Genomic DNA, 24,025 nt, shown 5'->3' with positions numbered 1-24,025 from the left:
GGGTAGGGGATCACGGGGTGGGGTTAATTTGACCGGCGAAGACCTAGGGTGGCCGGTCCACGGCGAGGCAGCCGAGCGCAATAGGAGGTGGGGATGGGTGCATTGCGATCGTGAGTGAGTGGCGGAGCTCAAGCACTAAAGTAATTCGACCAAAAGCTACTAGAGAGGAGAGAACGAAGCTCACCGAAGTGAAGGGGGAACCCAGCGGCGCTAGCTCAATCGGGCTCGGGAAGGAGTGGAGGAGGTGGCCAGGGCTGGTGTGGAGAAAGCGGAGCTCGGGCGGTCCCTTTTATAGGCGCCTGGGAGGGGGAAGGAAGGAAGGGGACGGCGAGCGCCGACGAGCCCGCCATGGTGGCGGTGATGGAGCAAACGGCGACGGGATGCCTCGGGCAGGTGAGGGGCGAGGGGACGGCTCGGGTACAGTGGCGAGGAGGTAGCTGAGGCTGGTGCGCGCATTAATGGCGAGGAGACGGGATGACGGTGGTCGGCGGCGAACGCGTCGGTGAAGGCATGGGTGGGACGATGGTCCTGACAGGCGGGTCTGGGCTGCCAGTGGGAGAGCGGTGTGAGAGGGAGAGGGGAGGTGCCGCTGACCGGTGGGGCCGGGTTGTCAGGCGCGGCGCGGGCGTGCGCAGCTGGGCCGCTTGGGCCGGGGAGGAGAGGGGGGGAACGAGGGCGCGGGCGCGACTTGGGCCAGAAACGGCCGAGCCGAGGGGGGAGGGTTTTTCTTTTTTTTCTTTTTCTGTTTTCTATTTCACTTTTCCATTTTTATATTTTTGTTTCTTTTTATTTCCTTTTCTTTTGAATCAACAATTTGCTAAATAATCTTAAGTGTTGAAAATAATCTATGTGAGGTGTTCCTAACAACCAAAGTGTATGCATATGATGAGATGACCTAAGGGTGGAGTTTAGGGAGAAAATATAAATAAGGGGGGTTTAGGAGATTAGGGTTCCAAACCTTGGGTTGAGATTTTGGGATGTTACAAACCTACCCCACTTAAAAGAATATCGCCCTCGAGATTTAGACTGGATTTGAGAAAAGATAAGGGTATTCCCTCTTCAAAGAGTCCTCACTCTCCCAGGTAGCTTCCTCTTCTCCTTCTCTGCTCCACTGAACCTTACAGAGTTTCACTTCTGAGTTGCGGGTCTTTCGGACTGCTGAGTCAAGAATCTTTACTGGCTTCTCACGGTACTGAAGATCTTTCTGAATCTGTATTGCCTCTTCTTCGATGTGACTTTCTGGTGCTTGAAGGCATTTGCAGAGCTGGGACACGTGAAACACATTGTGGATGTCAGACATGGATTCTGGTAATTCAAGACGGTATGCTGCGGGTCCTACTCTGCCGATGATGGGATAGGGACCAACGAATCGCGGTGCTAGCTTTCCTTTCACTTGGAACCTTCTGACACCGCGCATCGGGGAGACCTTGAGGTAGACGAAGTCTCCTTTCTCAAATCTGAGTTCTCTCCGCCTGTTGTCCGCATAACTCTTCTGCCGACTCTGAGCTTCAAGTAATCTTCTGCGGATCAGGGCAACTTTCTCCTCAGCCTCTTTGACAAAGGCAGGTCCTTCCAGCGCCTTTTCCCCTACATTGGACCACATGAGAGGGGTCTGACATTTTCGTCCATACAATGCTTCGAACGGTGACATCTTGATGCTGGCCTGATGGCTGTTATTATACGAGAACTCCGCATAAGGCAAACTGGATTCCCAACTTCTATCGAATGTTAACACACAGGCTCTTAATAGATCTTTGAGGACCTTGTTGAATCTTTCTGTCTGCCCGTTTGTCTAAGGGTGATAGTCGATGCTGAAGTCTAGCTTGGTGCCCATAGCTTTCTGAAGGCTTGTCCAGAATTTGGAGGTGAACTGGGTTCCTTTGTCTGACACTATCTTTCTTAGAATGCCATGGAGTCTGACTATTTCTTTGAGATAAATTCGGGCAAGGGTGGCTCCTCCAAAGGTAGTTTTCACTGGGATGAAATGGGCTACCTTGGTAAGACGGTCTATTATTACCCAGATAGAGTCATTCCCTTTTTGCGTCCGGGGTAGTCCAGTTACAAAATCCATGCCTATTTCTTCCCACTTCCATTCAGGCACTGGGAGGGGTTGCAATAGGCCTGCAGGCTTCTGGTGCTCGGCCTTCGTTCGTTGGCAGGTGTCACACCGGGCCACATACTGTGCTATCTCTTTCTTCATCCCTCTCCACCAGTATCTGGTTTTGAGGTCTAGGTACATCTTGGTAGTCCCTGGGTGGATGGAGTAGGCTGAGTTGTGAGCTTCCTCGAGCAGGACTTCTCGTGCCTCCCCTTTTGGTACACACATACGATTCTTGAACCAAAGGGCTCCTTGTTCATCTGTCCTGAGGTCCGGAAGTTGTTCTTTGCAAGCTTTCTCCACAAGTCTTGTTGTCTCTGAGTCTAGGTGTTGAGCTTTGCATATGAGGTCTTCTAGCACTGGTTTGACTTCGAGGCTGCCGTTGTTTCCCAAACATGCATTCAGTTGAGCTGATTCCTTCTTCCAATCTTCTAAAAAGTTGGTTCCCTTTATCCCGAAAGGTTTTCGGCTGAGGGCATCTGCTACCACGTTGGCCTTTCCAGGGTGATAATGAATCTCAAGGTCTTAATCTTTGATCAGTTCCAGCCATCTTCTTTGACGGAGGTTGAGATCTGGCTGAGTGAAGATATACCTCAGACTCTTGTGATCGGTGAAGATGTGACATTTGTTCCCAATTAGGTAATGCCTCCATATCTTCAGGGCATGCACTATGGCTGCCAATTCCAAATCATGGGTGGGATAATTTTGCTCATGCGACTTAAGTAGGCGCGATGCATAAGTAATGACTTTCTCGTTTTGCATCAGCACACACCCTAAGCCTTGCCTTGAGGCATCATAGAAGATGACGAAGTCCTGATGTATATCCGGTAGTGTCAAAACGGGTGCGGTTGTGAGCTTCTCCTTTATGATCTGGAAACTTCCTTCACATTTCGGGGTCCACACAAACTTATGGTCTTTCTTGAGGAGTTCGGTCATAGGTCTTGCTATCCTGGAGAATCCCTTGATAAAGCGGCGGTAATATCCTGCCATTCCCAGAAAGCTTCGAACTTCACTGACGTTGGATGGTTGCCTCCATTTTGATACTGCTTCTACCTTGGAAGGGTCTACTTCTATTCCTTCTGCAGTCAAGATATGCCCAAGGAAGGCTATCTTTTCCAACCAGAATTCGCATTTACTGAGTTTAGCATAAAGTTGGTGTGCCCTGAGTTTTCCGAGGACGGTCTAAAACGCTTATGGTCTTCGTGGTTCTTGGAGTAGATAAGGATGCCGTCAATGAAGACTAAGACAAACTTATCCAGCTCTTCCATAAACACCTTATTCATGAGGTTCATGAAAAAGGCGGGTGCGTTCGTCAGTCCGAAAGGCATCACTGTGAATTCATACTGTCCGTATCGGGTGACAAATGCAGTCTTCTGGATATCTGCTTCCTTAATTCTCAACTGGTGATAACCAGATCTTAGGTCTATCTTGGAGAAGTATTTGCCCCCTTGAAGCTGATCGAAGAGGTCGTCGATTCGAGGGAGTGGATACTTGTTCTTGATGGTGACTTCATTTAACGATCGATAATCAATACACATCCTCAAACTTCCATCTTTCTTAGAGACGAAAAGGATTGGTGCTCCCCAAGGGGATGAGCTAGGACGAATGTACCCTTTCTGTTGAAGATCTGCGATTTGGAGCTTCAATTCTGCTAACTCGGTAGGAGCCATGCGGTATGGTCTCTTTGCGATGGGCGTTGTTCCAGGAATCAGATCTATGTAGAATTCCACTTCTCTTTCTGGTGGCATTCCTGGCAATTCTTCCGGGAAGACATCCATGAATTCTTCTACCACTGATATACTTTCTGTTGCTAAATTAAAGATCATTGGATCATTGGCGGGCGGCTGAGCTTGGCAAGAGACTGACTTTCCTTGGTGGTCTGTGAGAAGGACTGTCCTGTTTGCGCAACTCATGATACCTTTGTGCTTGGTCAACCAATCCATTCCTAAGATCACATCAATCCCTTGGGATGGCAAGACGGTTAAGTGTGCCAAGAATACTACCCCACTTAAAAGGATTCTGACTTGGGAGCATTTGTGCTGGCATAGAAGGTCTGACCCTGGGGTTCGGGTGACCAAGGTAGAGGGGTAGAGGGAATGCCATGCTTTTCCACGAAACTAGTGGCTATAAAAGAATGGGATGCTCCTGAATCAAAAAGTACAGTAGCGGGAGTAAATTCAATAAGGAACTCACCGAGCACTACTCTCGGAGCTTGCTGAGCCTCCTGAGCATCGACGTGATTTACTCGTGCCCTTCCTTGATACTGGGTCTTGTTCTGCTGGCTGATGGAGGAGGGCGCCTTGGGGGTGGATGTTGAGGTATTCTTGGGGCCATTCACCGAGTTGGAGTAAGCAGGTCCTGATGGCTTTAGCTGGGGACAGTTGTTCTTGAAGTGACTGGGATCTCCGTAGTGCCAACATGCATTCGCCGGTGGTTGGTTGCTTGCAACTGAGGGGGCATGAAAGGAGCTCTGACTCTACTGACTGAACTGTGACGGGGTGGGTCCAGCTGGTCTACTGAAGCTTGGTCCCTTGGGTGGAAATCCAAAGGATCGAGTTTTCTGGTGCCGGTCTTGTTGCTGAGCTCGGAGGACTTGGAATTTCCTCTTGAGATGGCCTTTTTCTTCTTCTTTTGCCCTTTCCACTTGCATGGCTTTGTTGGAGAGGTGCGAGAAACTAAGGAAGTCTTGGCTGGCTAGGATGGTCTTGAGTTCTGGTCTGAGCCCCTTCAAGAAGCGGGCCATCTTCTTGACTTCGGTGCTGACGTCATCCGGCGCTTAGCGGGCCAACTCCGTTAATTTGTGCACGTACTGACTGACAGATCTTCCATCTTGAGTCAGTTCTCGGAATTCATCTTCCTTTAGCTGAACGATCCATTGGGGCACATGGTGCTCCCGGAAAGCCGTTTCAAACTCCGCCCAGGTAGCATCTCTGATGGTGACATTGAAGGTATCCCACCAGGCTAAATCCATTCCGAAAAGTTGATGAGCAGCCAGTTGAACACGCTGATTTTCCGGGCATCCGATGGCTTCCAGCTTTCTTTTAATCGTGCGCAGCCAATCGTCAGCATCGAGGGGATTGCTAGATCCGGCAAACGTGGGAGGCTTGAGCCTCAGGAAATCTCCCATCCTGTCTTGTGGTCTTCCACCATTCGGGCGTTGATTTTCCAGACTTTGAGTGAGGACCTCGATGAGTCGGGTTTGGTTGGCTAGAACTTGGGCTAAATCTAAGGGTAGTTCTGGAGGTGCGGGGAGGTGGGTCTCACTTTCCTCTCTACCGGCTTCTCTTTCAGCTCTCAGGGGAAACCCTGCTCCAATCCCGGAGGCGGTAGACGTGGTTTTATCCGAAGCCATCTGCTAGGGGGAGAGAGTTACTATTATGCACATGCCAATTGTTTTCAACCAAGTTATTTTATTCATTACACCAATACATTACAAGCATACGGCTACTACAAGTCGTACTACACGCGAGCGTTCTCTGAGGTACTACCGAACTATTTTTCTAAAGTGTCCCCAAATTCATTGAGAAGGTCATCAAGGCTAGCTAGGGACATATCCTCGATGTCGGACAAATTCTCTATCCTGGCAGGAGTTGGTGCTGAAGGGGCCTTCATCCTTCGCTCAGCTTGGCCTCCTTGATTCTTGGTCTTCTTCTGGATTTTCTTCGTGGGGGCGAGCTTCTTCAGCTTCTTATCATAATCCATCTTCAGGGTTCGGTAGGTGTTGGGACTATGCTTCGTCGCCGAAGGTCTTGTAGGAAGAAGCAGTTTTCGGCTGAAGTTATTCGTATGAGATGACCGAAGGTTTCTCTTCATGAAGCTTCGGAATTTAGAAACCGGCATAAAAGTAGAATGACCTTTTAGTCCATAAATGTTTAGAATCACCGTTGTAATCCCTTATGAGGGACATAATTGTAATTCCTCATAGGTTACGCCCTGTGCCTATAAATAGGTGAACAGTACCTCTGTACTGTTCACGCAATCTTGTAATCACTGGCACATTACGCTAGAATTATTGCTTTCTGCGAAGACGAAGGTATAAATGTATCTAAATATTATGTTTCAATATTTAGGTTCATATAATAAAAGATAAATGAATATTGTTATTCATTTTCGGCATGTCTTTCTATAATGTCATATGTTTTGCATTTTATTTCATATTGTTTCTCAAGTCTGATCACGAAGGTATGACCTTCGTGATATTTTGTTTATGGCCTTCGTCCGAAGCTCATTAAATCCTTGGGGAAGTAATGCTTCCGCGGACGAAGGGCATCAATGTTTAACATTTCATGTTGCCTTGTTCTTAATTCATAGCATTTGAGAACAAGTCCCCAACATTGGCGCCCACCTCCGGTGAACTCACTTCCACTTTTTTGAGCTGATGGCTTCATTCAACGATCGAGACGGAGCTGCTTCGGCTCCGAAGCTGGTGCTCCCGATAACAGGTGGTTCGTGCTCAGAACCAGCCAACAAAAAGCAAAAGAAAGAGGCGCAAAGAAGGGTACAACATGTTGGAGTGCAGGGACCCTTCATCAAGTCAAGGTGGTCCCACATACCAATCACCTTCTCCCAGGAGGACCTTCAGCTAAAGGATTTTCCTCATAACGATGCTATGGTTATTTCTTGTGTTATCAAAGGGTTTCTGGTCCACAATGTCTTGGTTGATACAGGCAGTGCAGCTGATATCATATTTGCTAAGGCCTTCAGGCAAATGCAAGAGCCAGAAGATAAGATTCATGATGCTACACACCCTCTCTGTGGCTTCGGAGGAAGACAAATTGTAGCACTGGGCAAGATCACCATGCCAGTGACCTTCGGATTCATTAACAACACCAGAACTGAGCAAGTTGTGTTTGACATTGTTGACATGGAATACCCTTACAATGCAATTATTGGTCGTGGCACCCTCAATGCTTTCGAAGCAATTCTTCATCCTGCTTACCTTTGCATGAAGATACCTTCGGATCAAGGACCCATTGCTATTCATGGGAGCCAGGAAGCTGCCAGAAGGGCTGAGGGAAACTGGACTGACTCAAAAGCAATCCATAACATAGATGGAGCTGAAGCTTGTGAACAGTATAAATTCAGAAGGGAGAAAGCAGCTTCAGCAGATCAGCCGAAGCCCATGCTCTTATGTGAGGATATAGCAGAGCAGAGGGTGCTGTTGGGCTCTCAATTATCCGAAGAACAGGAGAAAACCTTGATAAGGTTTTTGTTCAACAACAAAGATGTTTTTGCATGGTCAGCCAATGATCTTTGCGGAGTTAACAGGGATGTTATTGAACACTCGCTCAATGTTGACCCATCTTTCAGACCCAGAAAGTAGAGGCTTCGGAAAATGTCTGATGACAAGGCCGAAGGTGCTCGTAATGAAGTCAAAAGACTCCTCAGTGCAGGAGTTATCAGAGAAGTAAAGTACCCAGAATGGCTAGCTAACACCGTTATGGTAAAAAAGGCCAATGGCAAATGGCGAATGTGTATCGATTTTACAGATCTCAACAAGGCCTGTCCGAAGGACGAATTCCCTTTGCCAAGGATAGACTCCTTAGTTGATGCAGCAGCTTCATCAGAGCTTATGAGTCTTCTCGATTGTTATTCAGGCTATCGTCAAATTTGGATGAAGAAGGAGGATGACCCAAAGACTAGTTTCATAACCCCTAGTGGAACATATTGTTACCTTCGGATGCCTGAGGGACTCAAGAACGCTGGAGGAAGTTTCAACAGAATGACTGCGAAGGTTCTCCAGTCTCAGATAGGCAGAAATGTGCTAACTTATGTTGATGACATCATTGTAAAAAGCACGAAACAGGAAAATCACATTACTGATTTGCAGGAGACCTTCGCCAGTTTTAGACAAGCTGGCCTAAAGTTGAATCCAGAAAAATGTGTCTTCGGAGTAAAGAAGGGGAAATTTCTTGGATGCTTGGTTTCAACAAAGGGAATTGAAGCTAATCCAAGTAAAATTGAAGCTATACTTCGAATGGAGCCACCAACTACAAAAAAGGGGGTCCAAAGATTGACAGGGAGGCTGGCATCTCTTAACAGATTTATATCCAGATCAGCAGAAAGAAATTTACCATTCTTCGAAGTGCTGAAATCAGCCGAAGTCTTTCAATGGGGACCAAGCCAACAAAAAGCCTTCGAGGTGCTGAAGCAGTATTTGATAGATTTAACAACGTTAACTCCACCGACGCCAGGGGCTCCTTTGTTATTATATGTGGCAGCTTCGCACTCAGCGGTAAGTGCAGCACTTGTTCAGGAGAAGATTGATGGCCAAGTCAAGAAGCAGGTCCCAGTGTATTTTGTATCTGAAGTTCTTAGTATATCAAAGAAAAACTATACAGAATTGGAGAAGGTGTTATATGCTGTTTTGATGGCATCCAGGAAGCTTCGGCATTACTTTCAAGCATACAATATTGTTGTTCCTTCTTCGCAACCGTTGAAGGATATTATGAGAAATAGAGAAGCTACTGGGCGGATTGGAAAATGGGCTGCAGAGCTCAATGAATTTTGCATTGATTATGTGCATAGATCTTCGATTCAGTCTCAAGCGTTGGCAGATTTTATCGCCGATTGGACGCCAGGGGCTCAGGATGAAGAAGCAAATAAAGATGCTGAAGTATGGACAGTGTTTTGCGATGGGTCTTGGGGAACCTTCGGAGCAGGAGCAGCCGCTGTGTTGGTCTCTAAAGTTAAAACTTGTTATGCGGCAAGACTCGATTTTAGTTGTACAAACAATATTACTGAGTACGAAGCCCTGCTTTTGGGTCTTCGGAAGTTAAAAGCAATGGGAATCAGAAGGGCCATTCTTAAAACTGATTCCCAGGTTGTTTCGGGTCATATCGACAAGAGTTGCAAGGCTAAAGATCCGAAGCTTGAAAAATATCTAGACATGGTCCGAAAAGTCGAAGCTTCCTTCGAAGGATTTTCTGTCAAAAATATCCCTCGAGGACAAAATGAGCATGCTGATTTGCTAGCTAAGTCAGCAGCACAGGGGCTGCCTTTACCTTCGGAGGTGTTCTTCGAAACAATAAAAGCACCTTCAGTGGAACTTCTTGAAAGAGCAGTCCTCAATATATCTCCTGTTTATAGCGAAGACTGGAGAACTGAGATCATCTCTTACCTTCAGGGTAAAGTTCTTTCAGATGACAAAACTTATAACAGGAGGATAGAGGCAAGAGCTCGTCCATATGTCATGATAGAAGGGGAGTTGTACAAGCATGGAGTTTGTGCTCCACTACTCAAGTGTTTATCTAGAACCGAAGGCATAGAATTGATGAAAGAAATACATGCAGGCCTGTGCGGATCGCACATTGGATCTAGGCCGTTACTTGGAAAAGTTTTCCGCCAAGGGTTTTATTGGCCGAAGGCAGCTTCGGATGCAGCGGAATTAGTTCAAAAGTGCGAAGGTTGTCAGAAATGTGCAAAAGATCAAAAACAACCTTCGTCCTTAACCCAGCTCATACAACCCATCTGGCCATTGCAAAGGTGGGGCCTTGACTTGTTAGGTCCGTTATCACCGGCCTAAGGGAACTTAAGATATGTTGTAGTGGCTGTGGAATATTTTTCTAAATGGATTGAGGCAAAGCCTTTAGCCACAATAACTTCGGCCACCATTCAAAAGTTTTTCTGGCAGAATATTGTTTGTCGTTTTGGGGTACCAAAGGCCATCACTGTAGATAATGGAACACAGTTTGACTCCGAAGCTTTCAGAGATTTCTGTGATCAAATTGGTACGAAGATCCATTTTGCATCAGTCAGGCATCCGGAGTCAAACGGACTCGTTGAAAGAGCCAATGGCATTATAATGACAGGAATAATGAAGTTAATCTTCAATCAACCCAGGGGAAAGTGGCCAGATCAATTAATCAAAGTGGTATGGAGCCACAACACAACAATATCAAGGTCAACAGGCTTTACTCCATTCAAACTATTGTTTGGTGACGAAGCAATAACTCCGGAGGAAGCCAAAACTGGATCAATAAGAGTAGTAGCTTCGGCAGAATCAGATTCTGAAGCTGTTCATTCTGTGGAAAAAGATGCTATAGAAGGGATCAGGCTTCAAGCTGTGGAGAACATCAATAAGTATCAAGCCGAAACAATCAAATGGCGTGATAGAAAGGTTCGGCTAAAGAATATTGAGCCAGGGCATTTGGTGCTTCGGCGAGTGGCTAACCCAGATACAGTGGGCAAGTTGCAGTTGAAATGGGAGGGACCTTTTTTGGTAGCATCTTCGTCAAGACCCGGTTCATACAGATTGAAGGATATGGACGGCAACGACATTCCTAGATCTTGGAATGCGGATGAGCTTCGGCGATATTATGTGTAATTTGATGTAATTTTTTATATTTTTTCTTTCATGGCACCCTTTTCCTTTCTGAAGGGGGAGAAAGGTTTTTAATGGGGCCATCATATGTAATTTCCTTTTTTAGTTCTATAAGAGTGAAATCCCCCAAGGATGTAAATGTAAAAGCTGAGAACGCACCATCGAGTGCCGAAAAAGTAAAAGACGAAGAAGCTCCAAAGTCGTTCCTAAGGGAATGCAGAGCTTACAGCGAAAAGTCAACGCTGATTCCGCCGAAAGTAAAAGGCGAAGAAGCTCCAAAGTCGTTCCTAAGGGAATGCAGAGCTTACAGCGAAAAGTCAACGCTGATTCCGCCGAAAGTAAAAGGCGAAGAAGCTCCAAAGTCGTTCCTAAGGGAATGCAGAGCTTACAGCGAAAAGTCAGCGCTGATATGTGATTATTTCTAAGGAAATAACGGCTGTGATTATGGCTTCGGATATGTGTTTAGACATTCATTTGCACATCACATTACATCATAGCATTTGCATTCATAAACATTCATCTAGGCATATGTAGGATAACCATCATCATAGCATAAGTGGTTGCTTCGGCAAAAAGGAAAAACTGTCTTTTGTACTTCTTCGTGTACGAAAAGAAGAGCTTCAGAAGAAAGGGAAATGTTGTTTTTTATGCTTCGCTGTGTACGAAAAGAAGGGAAGGTGTTTTTTTCGCTTTCGGCTCAAAAAGATAATTTCGTCCACACCGAAGCACCTCTCATACATTAATGGAAGGGTAAGAGCATATTACAAGGTATAAACAGAATTCATTAAAGACAAGTTTAGTCACATTTACAAGGGATATCTCAAAAGTTTCTTGAGTCTGTCTACAGTCTACTCCTATTTAATCTTCAAGGGACCTCGGCTTCGGCGTCATTCTCTTTAATCATCGGCTTTGGCTTCGTCATCCTACATGAATTAAGTTATTGTAAGTCAAAATCGAGCTTGAAGGAAGAGGTAAGCACAAGGTATGATTTCTTACTGGTTCAAGATGACTCCGAGCTTCATCTCTAGCCTTTTCTCGCCCGCCTTTTGTCCATATCATCTTTACGAATCTATTAGAAATGCTTCAGGCGAGATCAGGAATGTCATCTAGAATTGATGGTGATAAAGTGAAATTGGGCCTATTGACAATTTTTCCATGATCGCAGCCAGCTTTTAGGAAAGCCGCAGCAGTGCCCCGAGAAGCTACCCAGGCGCAGAAGTCACCGTGCCCGGCTATAACTTCGTCAAGCTCATCAATTTCACCCTCAATATGTTCGAAGGTCTTTGGTAAATCTTCAGCTGACGGGGTGAATTTCTCACTGCTAGCTCCAACTGAGTGGAAGATTTTTCTCAGTCGTTGAATACATTTGTTGCTAAATTCCAAACATTTGTCTTGAAGGCCCGCCAATAGTTTTTTCAAATCTGAATTTTGTTGAACTTCGGCTTCAAGTTTTGCATTTAGTTCTTGCTTTTCTTGTTCAAACTGTTCAGATTGGCGGAGAAGCTTCGTGTTCAGTTCTGTTATTTTAGCTTCGGCTTCCGCCAATAAGCCTTCAGTTGCTTGAAGCTCGAAGTTCTTCTTTTCAATAGTAGCTGATTGCTCTTTTATTTTGCCTTCTAAATTTTCAATTATAACCTCGTGTTTCTTGTCTTCCAGATCTTGCTGCATTTTTAAAGCTTTGCTCAACAACATACTCTGCACGAAAACAACCTTCGTTAAGACATATCTTCATTATGAAAAACAATAAAAGTCAAGGGAAAAGTAGTCCACCTTGAAATTGGAATAAAATAAACTACCAACGATATGTTGTCGTCGGTAGCGGCTAATGTCCGTTTCTAGCTTCGGAAAGCCGATACTCTTTGACAGAGTACCGATAACCTTAGCTCCAGTTTGATCCCGGATACAGTCTAATTTTTCATCATCAATACCTCCGAAGAGGAGTGCTCCTGGTTTATATCTGCAAGATTTGGCATACTCTTTAAGCTCTTCTATTTCGGTTTTTGACAATTTTTCTCCAACTAAATTTTGAAACATGAAGGCCTCGTCCTCTGAAGCTTCGTCAGCAATTTCCTTTTCTTTCCCCGACACTGTGGGTCATGGCCTCTTCGGCGGCAGTAGTAGCTTCTTCTGTGGCCATGTCTAGCAGTATTTTGTCGATGTGTTCGATTGTGCTTTCCAAGTTCAAATCTTCAATTGAGGTAGCTTCGTCAGCCGCGACCTCCGAAGGTGTGATTTCAATATTTGCTATTCCCTCAGCCGCTGGTATCTTCTGAGCTGAAGCTCTCGGTGGTGTCTTGTCAATGACTTCCGTCACAGCGATGATTCTTTGTCTCTTTGCTTTAGTCGTTTTCTTCATTTTTTCGGGCTCCTTTTCCTTCTGAAAAAACTTTGTCAGTTGAGGCCCCAATGGACTTAGCTTCGCAGGCAGGGATTCAGTCATTACCTTCAAAATTTCCTCCATGTCGGTGGCAGAGTGTGATGCGGGAGTTTCTTCTTCGTCGGATATTTTTTGCTTCGGAGAAGACACTTTCCTCTTCTTCGGAATTTTCTTCTTTGATGGTTCTTTCTCATCTTCATTTAAGGCTTCGGTTATCCTTTTCCTTTTCCGGCCTCAGACACCTTTATTTAGATTTTCGTAGTCAGGGTATTCAAAACCCAAGGCGTCCAGCACTCGATTCAGTCTTCGCTTCGGACGGGTGCCGAAGGCTGCAGTCATCAACTGATCTTCTTTTTTGGAGTAATTGCCAAGTATTTCATTGCACATTATTTCAATTGTTTCTAACCACTCTTGGCAAGGTGTTTTAAAGTATTTCTTAAACTTGTAATAGTAAGGTAACCGCACAAGTTCCCCTTCTTTCTTCTCCCCCTCTAGCTTCGGCATTTCCCATTCTTTTAAACTAGGAAAAACTCTGAAAGCCAAAAACTCCTGAACCAGGTCTCTTGTACTGATATGTTCAGCAATAATTCTGAATTCATCCAACGCTTGTTGGGTTGGACCTTCTGGTGTCATGTTGCAACGAGTTCGGGTTTCTCCGAAGATTAGTTCAAGTGGACTTTGCACAAGCTTCTCCTTGTCGTCATCAACCTTGACATAGAACCACTCCGACTTCTAGCCTGCTGCCCATTTGCTTCGGTAGCTGATTATAGGAAACTTTATGGTTTTCTGATAAGCAAAATTATAGCAACCAAAATTGTCATGCAATCCATCTTTTCTAGCCTTCGTCTGATAGTGCAGCTCGTGAACTCGACAAAAGCTGTCCGCAAACGGCTCCACCGCTTGGCTTCGGAGGGCCCAGATATAAACACTAAGCCTAACGATAGCGTTAGGAGTCAACTGATGAAAGTAGATACCAAACCTTTTCAGTACCTCTGCAATAATCCCATGTAGGGGGAATCTTAATCCAGCCTTTAGAAAGCTCTTGAAAATGACTATTTCATCCTTCTCCGGCTTTGGGGTTGTTTCTTCCCCCCCCCCCCCCGAAGCGTAGCAGCTTCTTCTGACTTTCACTAAAATAACCCGACTTTACCATCTTGGAGAGATCAGCCTTTGAAACAGTAGACTTTCCGAAGTCCAAGTGGCTGGGTTTACTTGGCATGGCAATGCGATAATCATCTTCAGGATCAGTTTCTTCGATGTTTTCTTCTTCTGCTTCGGCAGTTGTTTGTTCTGCTTGTTCTGCATCAGCACTGGGGATTTTTTCCGAAGTTACCAGCCCGGATCGTTGCATCGCTTCGGAGATGGGAATAGTCTCCGAACCTTTAGCTTCGCCTCCCTCACGCTCAACCCTAGCGGTAGAACGCACTCTGACAATTTAATTCTGAATTTGTGGGAATTAAATACTTTTTCTTCCGAAGTTTTTTCTTCTGACGAAGCAGGCTTCAAGCTGGAGCTTCGTTCGATTCCGAGAGTCAAGCTTCGGCTATGGTTAAAAATTTTGGCAGCAAAACAGTGCAAATAGCAATGAATGCTGTGGTAACTTCACATCTACTCGTCTGTTTATATAGTACTGCAGGTAAGAAGGCGAAGCGCCAGGATTTTTACACCAGGCGGACAGCCGCTTGCACTCGCTGCGCGGTGGACCGCAGAGATCAAACAGTAACTCTGCAAGGTGGGACCGCTATGCGCTGGGAAACTGAATCGTTTCTCGACAACGAGCTCAGGGAAGGTGTTTTTTGGACCTTCGGCTTCCTAAAGCTTAGGAGACTTTTTTCACGGATCAAGCTCGTTACGAAAAACGATCTAGCACCGCGAAAGGGGCAACTGTTGGGACTATGCTTCGTCGCCGAAGGTCTTGTAGGAAGAAGCAGTTTTCGGCTGAAGTTATTCGTATGAGATGACCGAAGGTTTCTCTTCATGAAGCTTCGGAATTTAGAAACCGACATAAAAGTAGAATGACCTTTTAGTCCATAAATGTTTAGAATCACCGTTGTAATCCCTTATGAGGGACATAATTGTAATTCCTCATAGGTTACGCCCTGTGCCTATAAATAGGTGAACAGTACCTCTGTACTGTTCACGCAATCTTGTAATCACTGGCACATTACGCTGGAATTATTGCTTTCTGCGAAGACGAAGGTATAAATGTATCTAAATATTATGTTTCAATATTTAGGTTCATATAATAAAAGATAAATGAATATTGTTATTCATTTTCGGCATGTCTTTCTATAATGTCATATGTTTTGCATTTTATTTCATATTGTTTCTCAAGTCTGATCACGAAGGTATGACCTTCGTGATATTTTGTTTATGGCCTTCGTCCGAAGCTCATTAAATCCTTGGGGAAGTAATGCTTCCGCGGACGAAGGGCATCAATGTTTAACATTTCATGTTGCCTTGTTCTTAATTCATAGCATTTGAGAACAAGTCCCCAACAGTAGGCTTCACGGGTGTTGGCCTCCTCGCCTTCTGCTATGTCGAGACACTCTTGGAGGGACGCCTTCTCCTTCTTAAGTTCCTTGACCTGTTGCTCTAAGCTTTCCACCCGGGAGTTTAGGTGGTTACAGTGGGAGGAGAGATCATCGTAGTGGTTGTCGAGAGTGTGGAGGTATCCGGCCATGTAGACAATGGTGGGGTCATCCTCGGTAGGGTCTCTCCCTGACAGGGCCTAAAGTGGGGGTTTCAAAGATCTCTCTGCTGTAGTTTTGGCATAGCTGTTTAAGGGCTTTTCGGGCAACACTTTGGCAAGTGTCTGGGAAGCGGTGCACGATGAAGGTGACTTGGAAGGGAGGGTGGTTTGGGTAGCTTCGGCTTTCTCCCAGGTAGACCGCCATAGAGAACTTCTCTATTCCATTTTCGCGGTATTCCTTCCAGACATATCCGAGCTTCTTGCGGATCCCCATGCATAGTGCGCAACTCCATAGGAGGTGAGGAAATCCTTCCTCCTTTGAGCAGTTGGATGTCCTAATGACCCAAGAGCCTTCCATCTGGTAGGAGAAAAGAAGGGTCTGTTAATATCGGGGAAAGGAGAGAAGGTGTTTCTTAGGGGTAAGAGGTGTTTTCTTGTTAAGGCAACTTTTAAAGTCAGGGCTGCGGTCTATGGCCAGTCCTATGGGCTCTGATACCACCTGAAGCGTCCCGATCCTTTGGGACTCAAATGGGATACAATTACTAGTCCCAGGAGGCTAGTAACCACATTCCTTACTTCAAATAGTACAGAGTCTGAGTAAATGTTATTACAATACCAGGGTACAAGCTCGAGAGTGAGCCGAAATTATAAAATGCAGTGGAAGATAAACTATCCCAGGCCACAGGCAGAACTGGGTGAAGACACAGCCCCCCTCAATCAAGCATAGCAGAAAAGAAGTCTTCAGCTGCTGAAAAACATAAATAAATCCGGGTGAATACACTAGGAATTCTGCAAGCCCACCCGGCTCCCGTAAAGAGAAAGATACCTATATCATACATGCTTCATATGGTGGAGTTGAAGTCACTCTTCTTTTTCTTAGAGAAAGGCAGTACTTGTTTTTAGGGTTTTCCCGAAGAAATAGAATAACACTCGCTTAACCACCACTGAGCTTCCCGCTCTCGTGGCACCATTTTCTTTTCCAGAGACACACTCACACACATGTATTTCCCTGTTCCCGGTTGTTGTAGAAACACTAATTGTCATACCACACCAGACTCGTCCATATCAGTGGACACTGACTATTCGAATAGGTTTAAACTCTGCGCAGAGGGGTACACTTTACCCACTAGTCCGGCTCTGCGATCTCATGGCCAATGAGATCCGAATCCGAATCTCTTTCCTTCCTCGCACGTCCTAACCTTAACGGTTATATCGGAAGGAGTCAGGCCACCGCCATGTCCAAACCGGACAAAACATTCCCCCTCCTTATCCTCTCGGTGCTTCCCAGCCTTCATAACCCTGGGGTTGGACCGTACGAGTTCAGATCGAGTGACTTCCCACACAACCTCGAGTGGTTGTACTTTTCATGAGTACAGGTAGTGAAGGATGACAAACCAGTCCTTATATGAGAGGACAATCCTTCTGCTCACGCCTAAACCATCTGAGCCATCACCTTAGGCCCTCCCATAAACCAAGGAGTCACTGATCATCCCACTCACCAGGTGATGAGGGTGAATACCCTTCATCGCACACTTTTGAAAACATCGTTGGTTACAACCTTTTCCCATCCCATATCTTGTGATCAAAAGGTATTAGTTAATGCGGGCTCTCTCATGCTCACCATGCAAATAGAATCCATCCCTTAGTCCCGGCTTAGGTATTGGTAGAGAGAATAGGTAAATTATGCATCAAGGGAAGGATGGACTTGCCTTCATTGAAGCTTTCCTGGCATAAAAGATTTATCTCGGAGGGGTCGGGTTCCTGCCCTTCTTTCGCTAACAAGCACAAATAAGAACAATACATCAATCATGGTGACTTTAGTGGGGTGTGCCAATTCTTATACCTTATTATTTTTGTGCCCTATAATTTATTTAAACTATTTTTGGTGCATAAAATATCAGCATATAAATATACATATGAAAACGGGAAAAAGAAAAGGGAAAATAAAAAGGAGAAAGGATTTCTAGCTAACTGGGCCAGGGGGTGATTTGGCCCATCCAAGCGCAAGCGCGCGCGGGGGCGCGGCAGGCGGCCCACTTGACCCATCAGCGAGGGAGACGGCGGGGAACGGCGTGGCGCGGGCCCACACGTCAGCGAGAGGAGGAGGGGTTAACGGCGTGGAGCGAGCGACGGAGGGGGGGAAGTCGACCGGGGCTCGGCCGCCGGTGAAATCCCGCGGCGGTTCTCCGCCGTGGGTACGGTTCTGTGGCGGGGGAGCGGTGGCGAGGCACAGGCGGGGGTAGGGGATCACGGGGTGGGGTCAATTTGACCGGCGGAGACCTAGGGTGGCCGGTCCACGGCGCGGTGGCGGGCGCTCGCGGCGGTGAGATCGCCGGCGAGGCAGCCGAGCGCAATAGGAGGTGGGGATGGGTGCATTGCGATCGTGAGTGAGTGGCGGAGCTCAAGCACTAAAGTAATTCGACCGAAAGCTACTAGAGAGGAGAGAACGAAGCTCACCGGAGTGAAGGGGGAACGTGGCGGCGCTAGCTCAATCGAGCTCGGGAAGGAGTGGAGGAGGTGGCTGGGGCTGATGTGGAGAAAGCGGAGCTCGGGCAGTCCCTTTTATAGGCACCCAGGAGGGGGAAGGAAGGGAGGGGACGGCGAGCGCCGACGAGCCCGCCATGATGGCGGTGATGGAGCAAACGGCGACAGGATGGCTCGAGCAGGCGAGGGATGAGGGGACGGCTCGGGTACAGTGGCGAGGAGGTAGCTGAGGCTGGTGTGCACGTTAATGGTGAGGAGACGGGACGACGGTGGTCGGCGGCGAACGCGCCGGTGAAGGCATTGGCGGGACGATGGTCCTGACAGGCGGGCCTGGGCTGCCAGTGGGAGAGCGGTGCGAGAGGGAGAGGGGAGGTGCCGCTGACCGGTGGGGCCGGGTTGTCAGGCGCGGCGCGGGCGCGCGCAGCTGGGCCGCTTGGGCTGGGGAGGAGAGGGGGGGAACGCGGGCGTGGGCGCGACTTGGGCCAGAAACGGCCCAGCCGAGGGGGATGGTTTTTCTTTTTTTTCTTTTTCTGTTTTCTATTTCACTTTTCCATTTTCTATTTTTGTTTCTTTTTATTTCCTTTTCTTTTGAATCAACAATTTGCTAAATAATATTAAGTGTTGAAAATAATCTATGTGAGGTGCTCCTAACAACCCAAGTGTATGCATATGATGAGATGACCTAAGGGTGGAGTTTAGGGAGAAAATAGAAATAAGGGGGGTTAGGAGATTAGGGTTCCAAACCTTGGGTTGAGATTTTGGGATGTTACACCTACCACGGTCACTGAACAATCGCAATTTTTCAATAAGCAATTCAAATCGTCTGGAAACAAGTCAGGCGGCAGACGCCGTTTCACGTAACACGACACCATTTGGACTGAGGTCAACTGCTTGGACGATATGATTACACCCCGCGGTCACATCAAGTTACTACTCAAGGGCAGTTTGCTAAACGCTCAGCGTACCAAGCCGTCCCTTGGTTACACCTATAGGGGAGGGGACGTCCAGGAATTTTCAATAGATTTTCCCAAGCAGTCACATCCATACAGTATATGCAATGAATGTATCAAGACAAAAGAAAGATATCGATGGAGATCGGAGGAAAGCCAAATATAGCTACTGAAGTACAAGTCTAATCAACAGAAGCATTGAAGCATGAAGCGAAATGAAGACTAGCCAAGAACCATCTACCATATGTCCAATCTGTCGCTGATCAAATAAATTTTAAACCTAACAGGACATGGGTAGATCGCGCTACTGATTTCTAAAATAGGAATTAAAGACAATAGGATGATCTCTAAAAGCATAAGCTGATGATATAATGCCGAATTCTAAGGCATAAGACGAAGATAAGTTAAAGATTTCTATAAAGCATGAGATGAAGACCTTTGAGTGGATTATTTTCAGTAATCTACTCAAAGCTCGGGGGCTACACCCATTGGGTGCACCTCCGGTGCACCCAATGAATCCTCAACCCCGAAGGCAGAATGCTGATCTCTAAGGCATGGACCAACGATGAAATGTTGATCTCTAAAGCATGAGACGAAGATAAACCAACGACTTCTAAAAAGCATGAGATGAAGACCTTTGAGTGGATTATTTTCAGTAATCCACTCAAAGCTCAGGGGCTACACCTATTGGGTGCACCTCCGGTGCACCCAATGAATCCTCAACCCCTAAGGACAAAATGCCGATCTCTAAAGCATAAGCTGGTAACCGAGCACTAATTTCTGAAATAGAAAGTGAAGACCGTTGAAAGAGCTGAAGCAGGATAACAGAAGTTTGTTTTTACCGGATTGATCAGAGTTCAGAAGCAACAACTTGACAGGTGCACTTTCAAAGCATCCACGATCTAAAATCAAAACTGCAAGCTGGACCTAAAATCTTTGGGCCGATTGTTTCAAAATCGACTCAAAGTTTGGGGGCTTGTGGGGGACAGATATCCCTGGGTCCACTAGAAGGTTAGAAGGCCTCGCGAAAGACTTTGGGCTCATTATTTTGCAAGGCCATCCCTTTGTGGGCTAGGGGAGGAACCGCTGGCAGAATGGATCGACGCAAGATTAGACAGACTCGAGCCCAGACGACTCATTGGGTTTAAGCATTATCCACAACGTTGATCCGTTTTTCCCGTGCAGCACCCTTACACATCGGAACTAAACGAGAATAAGTTAGCAGGATAATAGGAAGAAAAGTTCAGTCGGTTCACTATTACTTAGGAGCACATAGTTATCATACCCGCATGTAATGCCCCACGGTCGAGTATATAAGGCCTAGGGGGCACCCCATAAAAAAAGGTCACTCATTAGCCATCTACTCAATTCTCTAGCATCCTTCATACTAGAGAACTCCCCTGTAATCCACCACATAAAGAGCCACACCAGGAAGTAGGGTGTTATGCCTCTCTAAGCGGCCCGAACCTATATAAAATTGTCTATCGTCTCTCGTGCGCCCAGCACGAACCATCGAGCTACAGTCGGTAACACCGTCCTACCCAAAAGCACCTCGAGGGGTAACCCCCGGGTGCGAGGTCGGGTCCCAAACACCGACACTGACTGCTTGTCCGAGAAAGTGTTTATTAGGATCGTTTTGCACTAGAAGGTTCAAATAATGTTTGGTTAAAAATGACATCTGTTATAGGATACAGGCTATAAATATAATATAGAATATACCCGTTCTTTAGTACAATGTGGCCGCATTTATTTCAGCTGCTCAGATTTGCCACTCTTGGAGCTTCTAGGGGTTGTCGTGGTGTCTCCTCCCATGATGAGCTTGATGTTGTCTGTGTTGCCGTCACCAACCTCTCTTTTGTCAGTGTCACCACTGGTAGTTCTCAAACACAATTTCACCTCCTTAGTTGTAACTTGCTCTATGTATTTTCATCTGTTCAATTTTCTATATGAAAGTTCTTGGTGGCTTGCAAGTAATATGCCTTCATCTAGCATGCCTAACAACATAAATATTTTTTAGTTGACATGAGTATGAGTGCACTAACATTGTAATCGTCTGCACTAATCTTCAATTTCTGACTTTTTATGCTTTAGGATTTCCTCTTCTTGGACCTACTGAAGCAGGTAAAGGTGCTTTTTCTAGAACAACATTTGATCTTCCCATCAGTGAGGTTAGTCATCCTCTACAAATTTTAGTTTTTATCCCTGCTATCAAAGGTTTAACATGCCTTGTTATTATGTCATATCATGATGAAATTAAACCCATGATGAAATTAAAAAACCATGTACACGGATCATAGGAACCCACTAACAGAATTATAGAAACCACATAAGCAGAATAGAAAACAGTTCTCTGAAAATGAAGAACATTATTGTTGTGTTCTAAATCAGGATTTGGTGTTACACGACCTAGAAAGCATTTAAATATGGAAGTCTCATACTAAATTTGTAGTATAAAAAGACACATGATACAGATTCTATTATTGAAAACAGAACTTAAAGAACTGACATGTTGCTTGTTCCTAATGCAAGAAGAGGGCTCAATTTAAATCCAGCACATACCAATGCCTTTGCGCAAGATCGCAACCAGCACAAAATGCTCTTCCTTTGCCCTGAAAACAAGTGATGATTGAATACAATAGTGATTATCATATTAAATAGAGCTAAAAGGCATCAAGGCAATGACACAATAGTGATTATTATATCAAATAGAGCTAGGAGGAAATTAGAAACAAATTAAACCAAAGGGGAAAACACAAGTTAAAGTGAACTCTGTAGCGAGTTTTTTAGATAATAAAACAGTAACATCCTAGCTAGATAATGAACTCACCATTTGTTTGGTTCCTCATTAGTCATCACTCATCAATCTTTGTCGCAGTCTACAACCATGCCAGCTTGTCTCAGTCTGATATCTGCCCAACAGGGAGGTAAACCACATGCCCATGGAGTCAGTCACTTCATATATAGCTAGACCAAATTAACAACACCATATGGGATCTTAAGCTGCAAATAATGTTGGCATGTTGCAGTATTTTGTATTTTTGTGTGTGGAAATCCATGGGGTAGCAAATGATGTTGACTTTCTTAGCTTATTAACTCGAATGACACCTGTTTTGCAGTTCCTTCAAATGCCAGATTGCCCACTGGAGACAAGATCACAAAGATGAATGCCATCCACCAAGTGTTAATACTAGGCATGATGATGAAGAAGAAAAGGCTAAAGTGGGAAGAGCTGCCAAAGAGAATGTATCAGTTGGTGTTAAACAAGTTGCTGAAATGAACAAACCAGTTGTTGGATCTGAAACTTCTGATGCAAACCATGATTTGAAGAGTTCAAATGGTAAAAGTAAACATATTATTGGGGGTCTGCTTCATCGTCGAAGGTCCTGTAAGAAGAAACACCTTCGGAAGATCAGCACAGAAGTAACGCCGAAGCTACCATCCAGGGAGCTTCGGCATAGCGACACGCCTTGAGACGAAGGGTTGCACCGACTTAAATAGGAAAATACCGATCGGTCCATGATAATTTGTGTCATGATTGTAACTAGTTGTAAAGGACATAAATGTAATTTTGACCGGGCTGTGTCCCATGCCTATAAATAGGTGAACAATACCCCCGTACTGTTCACGTTGACTTGTACTCGCTCGTGCGTCACGCTTGTATTTTTGCCTTCTGTCAAGCCGAAGGTATAAATGTAATTCAATATTGTTCTTATTCATCCATGATTATATAATAAGGATATACAAATGATGTTATGTGATTATTCATGTTATTTCTCATGTTTCATATGCTCCTTCTTTCATCAATGTAAATTATGATGATGAAGGTATGTCCTTCATGACCTTCGTCCAAAGATCGTTATATCCTAAGGGAGATAATGCTTCGAAGGACGAAGGGCATTAACCATTAACTTCTTTCTGTGTTGCCTTGTTCTTAATTCGAAGCATTTGAGAACAAGTCCCCAACATTGGCGCCCACCTCCGGTGAACTCACTTCCACTTTCGAGCCGATGGCTTCGTTTGACAACCAACTCAAAGCACCTTCGGCTACGAAGATGGTGCTCCCGATAACAGACGGTTCAAGCTCAGAGCCGGCTAACAAGAAGCAAAAGAAAGAAGCCCAGAGAAGGGTGCAACATGTTGGGGTGCAGGGACCCTTTGTCAAGTCAAAATGGTCCCATATCCCAATCACCTTCTCTCAGGAGGACCTTCAGCTCAAAGATTACCCTCACAATGATGCTATGGTCATATCTTGTGTCATCAAGGGATTTCTGGTCCATAATGTTCTGGTTGATACAGGCAGTGCAGCGGATATCATATTTGCTAAGCCCTTCAGACGGATGCAAGAACCAGAGGATAAGATTCATGATGCTACACATCCTCTTTGTGGCTTCGGAGGAAGGCAGATTGTAGCACTCGGCAAAATCACAATGCCGGTAACCTTCGGCTTCGTCCACAACACAAGGACTGAACAGGTTGTCTTTGACATTGTTGACATGGAGTACCCCTATAATGAAATCATTGGTCGAGGGACACTTAATGCTTTTGAAGCGATACTTCATCCAGCATATTTATGCATGAAGATACCTTCGGAACAAGGGCCCATTGCTTTCCATGGGAGTCAAGAAGCTGCCAGAAGAGCCGAAGGAAACTGGACAGATTCAAAGGCAATCCATAATATAGATGGAGCCAAAACTTGCGAGCAGTATAAATACAAAAGAGAGAAGGCTGCTTCGGTGGATCAGCCGAAGCCTATGCTCCTATGTGAAGACATAGCAGAACAAAGGGTATTGCTGGGGTCTCAGCTATCTGAAGAGCAAGAGAAGACTCTGCTAAGATTCTTATTCAACAACAAAGACGTCTTTGCTTGGTCAGCCAATGATCTCTGTGGTGTCAACAGAAATGTCATTAAACATTCACTTAATGTGGATCCATCATTCAGGCCAAGAAAGCAAAGGCTTCGGAAAATGTCTGAAGACAAAGCTGAAGGTGCTCGGAACGAAGTGAAGAGACTTCTTAGTGCTGGTGTTATCAGAGAGGTGAAATACCTAGAATGGCTAGCCAACATTGTTATGGTGAAGAAGGCCAACGGTAAATGGAGAAT

The 24,025-nt window shown here is 45.5% G+C and overlaps 1 pseudogene; it reads left to right on the top strand.

The window, feature by feature from the left end:
* The window catches only part of LOC109939696 (uncharacterized), a 54,713-nt pseudogene that overhangs the window by 20,391 nt on the left and 10,297 nt on the right, over positions 1-24,025 (top strand).

The sequence above is a fragment of the Zea mays genome, chromosome 5 (genome assembly GCF_902167145.1).
Source record: "Zea mays cultivar B73 chromosome 5, Zm-B73-REFERENCE-NAM-5.0, whole genome shotgun sequence".
NCBI lineage: Eukaryota > Viridiplantae > Streptophyta > Magnoliopsida > Poales > Poaceae > Zea > Zea mays.
This window is presented reverse-complemented; position numbering and strand designations above follow the sequence as displayed.